The following is an 8,739-nucleotide window of genomic DNA, read 5'->3' on the forward strand; positions in this document are numbered from 1 at the left end:
TAAATTAAATAATATTAAATGTAATTAATTTAAATTAAAAAAATTAATATATACTTAGCAATACTTACGTTGTAATGGTATGCGATGTAAAGGTACCTGCGTTGTAAAAACATGCGTTGTAAATACATGCGTTGTAATGGTTTTTGCGTTGTAAAAAATTTGTTGTAATGGTATGCGTTGTAAAAGTATGCGTTGTAACGTCATACATCCGACCAGTTGGCTCTTGCCAAATGGAGTGTGTGAGGAAGTGTGGCATATTATATAATGGGGCTGTGCAACACAACAGTGGAATACACTCATGAGACAAACTTGGGGCCAGCCAGGCTTGTTTGTTAAACCTTATCTCTAGCCTTGGTAGCTGTGACTTTGCGCAATCAGGCTTAAACAAAGGAACAAGTGTAAAGCATTAAAAAGTACCAAAAACAACATAATAGAAAGTCATTGAATAAAAAAAGAATCCCAACACCAATTTATGACAATAGATTAAGTTTTTATGAATTTTAAGACACTAAAACACACAAACTCAACAGGAGGGTTTCTCAGACATAGATTTTTAAGCAAAATGTAAATCTCAGCTTTTTACTCCAAAGTGCAAACAAGCATTTGTAACGTAAAGTTTGCAGCAGACTTTGTACAACTTTTAAAGAGTTGTGTTTGGCTACTCCTGCCCGCATTGGGCAACCTAATCCAGCAGGGGGAATGTCGGGGGTGTCAATAAGGAGTAGTAGGATAGGTACTGTGGCACCAAAGTAGTCATAAGTCTAGTTCCAGGCACTATGGGGGAACTGCTATAGACTTCAATGGAGTGGTCCTGATGCAAGGGTTAGAGGATGCTGAAGATGCTGAGAATACGGTGCAGTCTATCTCCCTCCCATGATCTCAGGGAAAGCCTGAGGCACCGACAGAGAGGGCGGGGTCTCCTACTCCTGAGTAGTAACCAGGTGAGGGGAGGCCTAGACCTCATACATAGCAGGTGTGAAGATCACCCTGCTGGTAATGAGGTATCTGTACTTGAATGAGTGCATGCTCACTCACCCTATATAAAGATTATGCAGTAGCGATGTATTTTTGGGTCCTGAAGAAAGCCTGGGCGAAAAGCTCTATAGGCTGAAACTAGTTGACCACTATTTGTCAAGTGGCCTATTTGTTAAAAGCCACGTTCACATGTTTTTAATGGGATTGTAAGAGATGTTAGAATAAAAAGGAGTTTCTCTTACAAATTCCTTTTTAAAGTTCACTCACTTTGCACTGCACATATAATTTCCATCAATGAACCATACACTTATGCTATCTGTTGCATCTAGTGACCTTATGGGTCTTTTCTTTCTACACCTCTTTCTTGTTTGCGATCAACAAGGGAGTCGGTGTTAGGATATCCAAATGATGACACTGGCCTCTCTTGGCAGTTGATGGAAATCCGACTGCTCCTCACTGGGGGTCGCCTGTTGATCTTCTGTATCTGACTAAATGTGTAAATATTGCTGTCCTTTTTCGTTCTCATTCTTTTATTTTTGACCACCAGATTCTTTTATGATTAGATAATACGGTGCAGGCAACAGGGTTTTTCCTAGGTTTACTACTCGGTCCACAATCCAGGTGCGACCAATTTGTCCACAGGGATCGGTGTCCCTCAAATTTCTCTTTTGTCCAGCAAAAGTCCAGGTCCCCAGTCACAATCAAAGCAGTGGTTCCCTTTGTTGAAGGATAGTGCCCATTTTGGAGCGAGTAAACTGCACTTTGATGACACTCCCAGGTCTGGCAGAATCCGGTGCAACGTTTGAGTGTAGGAACTTGACCGTCCGGGCTGCATATTGGTGATCAGTGGAGGTATTTGCACTATATGATATGGGTAAAATCAAATGTCAAACTGACCCGTGAGAAAGGAACGGCTGTTCCGAAATGTGTCGGGCATTGGCAATGCCAATAGGTCTGGCTTTAAAGGAACGTTGTATGGTACTATGGAGCATTACACAAATCAATTGGTGTAATTTAAAAGGTCAGGTGACAGATGCACTGTCAAGCCAGACCTGAAAATCCGTTTAGGTTAATGACTGCTCTCCTACCATTTGTGCTTCTGCCAAAGAATGACAAACATTATAAATTATGTAGTTATCTAAGACGCTTTTGTAGCATTACAGTGTCATGTATGTGCACTTGAAAGTTCAAGTTAAGCCCGCAGGATAAATAAACAAAATGTTTACACCTGTGTGGGGCAAGCACTTTTTTTGTGGGAACACAAAACTTCTGACTAATCGAAACATGTACTCCTGGCTCTCAACATGTAGGTGGAGCGAAAGCTCCTCTGTAGTGATGCTCACATAAAGGTATGGCAACAGCTGCGCTGTCAAGCCAAATCATAAAAAAGGGAAATTTGGGCTTTGCATTAGTTTAGATGGGAAAGTCGTGTTAGCAGTTTACAACTGCTCTGCCAGTCTGCAGTGGCAGGCTGGGAGGTGTGTTTTCATGTTGTCACACCCAAGATGGCACAATATTTGCTGCAGTCCTGGGATAACACTTTAACTTACAGTCCCTGGGTGCCTCTGGAACCATATACCAGGGACTTAAGTAAGTAAGTTATGTCATGCCAATCAAACATACACATACACATTTAAGGGTGAAAAGCACTGACACTGAGGTCTGGTTTGCAGGCCTCAGTGCACTTTTAGAGTTGAAAAACCAGCTTCATCAGTAAAACGTTAAGGGTGATTATGCAAAAAGAGGCAATTCCTCGCTTGCTCCCCCAAGACGAAAGGCTTGAGCAGCTAACCTGTACCCTGGTAGTTCTTATCATCTAAATGGAAGTACCTGGAAATGCCATCTACATTGGCAAGGTGAATCCCAGGTCAGTGTTCCACTGTAAAGTCCATACAATGTAGGGAAATGGACCACCTCAACTGTTTGTGGTTCTCTCCTCTCACCTGCATCAGCCACCCGATAGGCAGGAGGTCAGTTTGAACTCTGGTGTGAGTCCCAAACAGGAAATATATCAGCTTCTTCATGGAGCAAACCACTGCAAAGGCTTCACTCCAACACGGACCTCTAGGAAGGAGTCGCATATAGATAAAGGCAATGGTTGATCCTGGCCCAAATAATATACTTATTATTTATTTATTTATTTATTTAGTAGTTTATAAAGCGCACATCTACCTCCAGCGTAGGTGTCCCGGCGCTGAAGACTTAATCTCGAGAGGGTCAGGGGGATGAGGAAGGAAGTGGGGAGATTAGATGAAGGAGAAAAGCCAGGTCTTGAGTTTTTTTCGGAATAGAGGCTCGGACGTCAGAAATCTTAGCTCTATGGGAAGCTGGTTCCCCAGTTTGGAGGTGACCACTGCAAAGGCCCTACCTCCCCTGCGTGCCAGGCGATAACGAGGGCAGATCATCAGGCGGAGATAATTGGATCTGAGATTTCGGGGTGCATGTGAGAGCTTCATTCTGTGACGCAGGTAGGTGGGGCCTCGATCATTCAAAGCTCTAAAAGCCAGGATTAAGGCTTTAAAGTGAATGCGGAGTTTTATTGGGAGCCAATGGAGTTTAATCAGATGGGGTGAGATGGAATGGCGGTAGGGGATGTTGCAAATCAGCCTAGCCGCTGCATTCTGGACTCTCTGTAGTTGGTTTACGAGGTACGCCGGGGCACCTACGTATAGACTGTTTGCGTAGTCCAGATGAGCGGTGATGAGGGCATGGACTACTGTCTTACGAGAGTCTAGTGGCAGGTAGGGGAGGATTTCTTTCAACATGCGGAGCTTACCGAAGCAAGACGAGGTAACTTTATTTATTTGAGTCTTGCAGGAGAGGGCAGAGTCAAATTGGAAGCCTAGGTTACGGGCAGCTTGGACTGGTTCCGGGGAGGGTTGGGTGCAGTTGGCCACCAGAGAATGGAAGGTGTGGGGGATTTCTGATTAAAAAATAAGACTTCAGTCTTTTCTGTATTGAGTTTTAGATTATTGGCAGACATCCAAGTAGCGATATTCATCATGCAGTGGCGAAAGTTGTGGAATGATTTTTCGGAGTGGTCTTTGAAGGAGAACACTAGTTGGGTGTCGTCAGCGTAAAAAGTTACTTTGACGCCCCAAGATTCAACCACTTTTGCCAGTGGTTTAAGATACACATTGAACAAGAGCGGACTCAGGGCAGAACCTTGTGGAACGCCCCAAATCAGTGGTTTCTTGGAGGACAGAAAGGGGCCTAGCATTACCTGCTGAAATCTATTCGTAAGGAAAGATTTGACCCAAGTGAGGGGAGTTCCGCTAACCCCTATTTCTTGCAAACGGGCAAGTAATGTGTCATGGGAGATGGTGTCAAATGCAGCGGATAGGTCGAGGAGGACCAACATGGCCTCCTCTCCCCTATCCGTGCATTTTCGAATCGACTCGGATACCTCAAGCAGAGCTGACTCCGTGCTGAAGTCCGGTCTGAATCCTGATTGAGAATCATGGAACAAAGCGTTTGATTCAAGGTAATTAGACAACTGCTCTTGTACCGCTTTCTCAAGCACTTTAGCAGGCTTGGGTAGGAGTGAGATTGGTCGGTAATTTCTTAAGCAGGTAGGGTCAATGCCTGTTTTTTTTTTGGATAGGAACTAGCATTGCGTGCTTCCAAGCGGAGGGGACCACACCAGAGAGTAAAGAGGAATTCCATATTTCGAGGAGAGGGTTTATGACTAAAGGGGCAATTACATTCATGATTGAGGCCGTGGCTGGGTCCAATGGAGAGCCTGATTTACATTTCAGGAATAGATTCAGGGCATGCTCCTTGGTAAGTGGTTGGAAGGCCGTAAAAGCATGTTTGCAGGTGATGGCAGGGTCTTCGGCATTGTCGGTACCGTTCTGAAGGATAGTTGAGGCAATGCTAGCGATTTTTTCCTCAAAGAAATCTGATACGTTTTCACTCAGTGCTTGGGAAGGGGGTGGTGGGACAGACAGAGCACTGGGGTTAGTAAAATCTTTAACAATGTTAAAGAGAGCTTTGGTAGAGTTTTTTAGCATTGGCAATAGTTTCTGCGAAATAGGTGCTCATGGAGTTACGTTTGAGCTTGCGGAACTCTTTGAGGACTTGTCTGTACCGAGCCTTGGCTTCTGGGTCATAGGACTGCCGCCATTGACGCTCTATCTTTTTACACCTACTCCTGTGATCCTTTAGTTCCTGAGTAAACCAGGGAGCCGAAGGGTTTTGTCTGCGGGAGGTGAGAATTTGTAAGGGGGCTACTTTCTCAATGGTGGTCGTAAGATCATTGTTAAATATGTCAAGTCAAGTCATAAAATTTGTATAGCGCACTACATACCCAGAGGGTTTCAAGGCGCTTAGGAAGGGGAGGAGGATTACTTGTCAAATATCCACGTTTTAAGTTGCTTTCTGAACGCTAGGTGGTTCTGGGTAAGGCGAAGGTAAGCGGGGAGTGAGTTCCATGTTTTAGCAGCCAGGTATGAAAAGGATCTGCCTCCCATGGTGGTCTTGTTGATGCGAGGTACAGTGGCGAGGGCTTGGCTGGAAGAACGTAGTTGGCGGGAGGGGGTGTAGAAGGACAGTCGTGAGTTGAGGCAATCTGGTCCGATGTCGTAGAGTGATTTGTGTGCGTGGGTAAGCAGTCGGAAAGTGATCCTCTTATTGACGGGTAGCCAGTGGAGGTCTTTAAGGTGACCAGAGATGTGTTCGTTGCGTGGGATGTCTAATATGAGTCTGGCTGAGGCGTTTTGGATTTGTTGGAGTTTCTTCTGGAGTTTTGCGGTAGTACCCGCGTAGAGGGTATTTCCGTAGTCCAGTCGGCTCGTGACCAGAGCGTGGGTGACTGTTTTCCTTGTTTCGGAGGGGATCCAGCGAAATGTTTTTCTGAGCATGCGAAGAATGTTGAAGCAGGAAGAGGATACGGCGCTGACTTGTCTGTTCATTGAGAGTGAAGAATCCAGGATGACGCCAAGGTTCCGTGCGTGGTCTGTCGGGATGGGTGCTTTTCCGAGGGCTTCCGGCCACCAGGAGTCGTCCCATGCAGAGGGGGATGTACCTAAGATGAGGACTTCTGTTTTGTCTGAGTTCAGTTTCAGACGGCTTTGTTTCATCCATTCGGCCACTTCTTTCATTCCTTCGTGTAGGTTAGTTTTGGCGGTGTTGGGGTCATTGGTGAGAGAAAGGATCAGTTGAGTGTCGTCCGCGTAAGAGATGATGTTGAGGTTGTGTTGGCGTGCGATGGCCGCGAGGGGGCTCATGTATACGTTGAAGAGGGTGGGACTGAGTGAGGATCCTTGTGGTACGCCGCAGATGACTTCAGAGGCCTCGGACTTGAATGGAGGAAGGCGAACTCTCTGGGTTCTTCCGGTGAGGAACGAGGTGATCCATTCAAGTGCTTTTCCTTGGATTCCGATGTTATTGAGACGTTGTAGAAGGGTGCTGTGGCAGACTGTGTCGAAGGCAGCGGAGAGGTCGAGGAGGATGAGGGCGACTGTGTCTCCATTGTCCAGTAGAGTTCGAATGTCGTCTGTTGCTGCGATGAGGGCGGTCTCAGTGCTGTGTTTAGCTCGGAAGCCAGATTGTGAGGGGTCGAGGGATTTGTTGGCTTCGAGGAAGGCGGCGAGCTGGTTGTTGACAGCTTTCTCGATGACTTTGGCCGGGAATGGAAGAAGCGAGATGGGGCGGTAATTTTTGAGTTCGGTGGGGTCCGCTGTTGGTTTTTTCAGAAGGGCGGTGAGTTCAGCGTGTTTCCAGTCTTCCGGGAAGGTGGCGGAGTTGAAGGAGCAGTTGATGACGTCTCGGAGGTGCGGTGCTATGACGGAGTCTGCTTTGTTGAAGATGTGGTGAGGGCATGGGTCTGTGGGGGATCCTGAGTGGATGGAGTTCATCAGGCGGATGGTGTCCTCAGTGGAGATTGGGTTCCAGTCGTTAAGGGTGTTCACGGGGGGAAGATGATCAGCAAATGGTAGGGTGGGTTGGTTTCCGGGATGGTTGTCAAAGCTGTTGTGGATGTCTGCAATCTTGTTGTGGAAAAAAGAGGCTAGGGAGTCGCAGAGGGTTTGAGAGGGGGTGATGTCGTTGGAGATGGCCGAGGGATTGGAAAATTCCTTGACGATGTTGAAAAGTTCCTTGCTGTTGTGGGCGTTGTTGTCAAGTCGATCCTTGAATGCTGTTTTCTTGGCTTTTCGGATCAGTTGGTGGTGAGTGCGGGTGGCGCTTTTGAAGGCGTCCTTGGTGCTGGTGGTTGGGTCTTTTTTCCAGGCCTTTTCAAGGGAGCGGCAGAGTTTCTTGGACTTCTTGAGATCATCGTTGAACCATGAGGCTTTCTTGCTGCCAGGTTTGCTTTGACGTTTTTTCAGTGGAGCTAAGGTGTCGGCGGTGTTGGATAACCATAGGGTGAGGTTGGCGGCGGCTTCGTTAGCGTTAGAAGAGAGGGCTGGGGAGTTTCGAAGGAGCGATGCGGAGATTTGGTCCGTGGTGATTTTGTTCCAGTTTCTTTGCAGGGTAGGATGGGGGTGGATGATGGGTTTCGGCTTGTTGTAGGTGAAGTGAACGCAGCTGTGGTCAGTCCAGAGGAGATCCGTAGTGTGGCTGAAGGAGACATGATTGCTGGATGTGAAGATGGGGTCGAGTGTGTGACCTGCGATGTGGGTGGGGGAAGTGACTAGTTGTTTAAGTCCGAGGTTGGCGAGGTTGTCCAAGAGGGTGGTGGTGTTGCGGTCGTTGATCTTTTCAAGGTGAAAGTTGAGGTCTCCCAAAAGGATGTAGTCTTTGGAGGGGAGCGCGTGTGGGGTGATGAAGTCCGTGATGTCTTCACTGAATTTTGCGCGGGGTCCTGGTGGTCTGTAGAGGAGAGTGCCTCTGAGTGTGGTTTTGGGGTCGATGTGGATCTGGAAGTGAAGGTGTTCGGAGTTGGCGAGGTTGGCGTCAGAGCTGGTTGAGATGCGAATGGATTTCTTATGGACGATAGCGATTCCTCCTCCTGTGTGGCTGGTACGGTCTTTGCGAGTGATCTTATAGTCTTCAGGGATGGCAATGGTGATGTCTGGTGCGGAGGAAGCATTCATCCATGTTTCCGTAAGGAAGGCGATGTCCGGAGAAATGGTGTCTAGTAGATTCCATAGGTCAATGGCGTGTCTGTGGACGGATCGGGTGTTGAGAAGGATGCATTGTAGGTGATTGGGGTCGGGGATCTGTGGTGTGGTCGAAGCGGAGATGTTGACGGTGCTGATGAATTTGCAGGAGTAGCAAGAGAAAGGTCCATGGGTGTGTCCAGGAGCGGCTTGGACGCAGTTGGTGGCGCGACCGGGGTCAAGGGCTAGGAGGGTGGCGGCATCGTAGGTAATGCGGGAGGGCTGGGGAGCGCGAGGGGCAGGGGGTCTGGCGCTGGGCGCGGTCCAGGCGCGGACGGGCGTAGACGGGCTTACCTTTGGTGCAACTTCGGCGCGGATTGGGCGCGGTCGCTGCGCGTAAACGCTGCGCGCGGGAACTAATGTCATATATGGCTAGTGGAGGGGGAGGGGCGAGGGCGGCTCAGCTGGGAGGCGGGGCGGGCTGCGCACGACAACAACAAACAAAATGGAGGAGGGGGGAGCACAACAGAGCGCTTGGGGAGAACGCGCTAATGCAGTAAAAATATAATCACAATCAGGTTAAAGCGCCTACTGAACAAAGCGGCAGCCAGGCACAGCTGAGGCGGAAATCACGAAGCAAATTCGGCCAGAGCGCTAATGCAGCATAAAATGTAAACACAATCACGTTAAAGCGCATACACAGCAAAGCGGCAGCCAGGCA

The sequence above is a fragment of the Lissotriton helveticus genome, chromosome 2_1 (genome assembly GCF_964261635.1).
Source record: "Lissotriton helveticus chromosome 2_1, aLisHel1.1, whole genome shotgun sequence".
In the NCBI taxonomy this organism is placed as follows: Eukaryota; Metazoa; Chordata; class Amphibia; order Caudata; family Salamandridae; genus Lissotriton; species Lissotriton helveticus.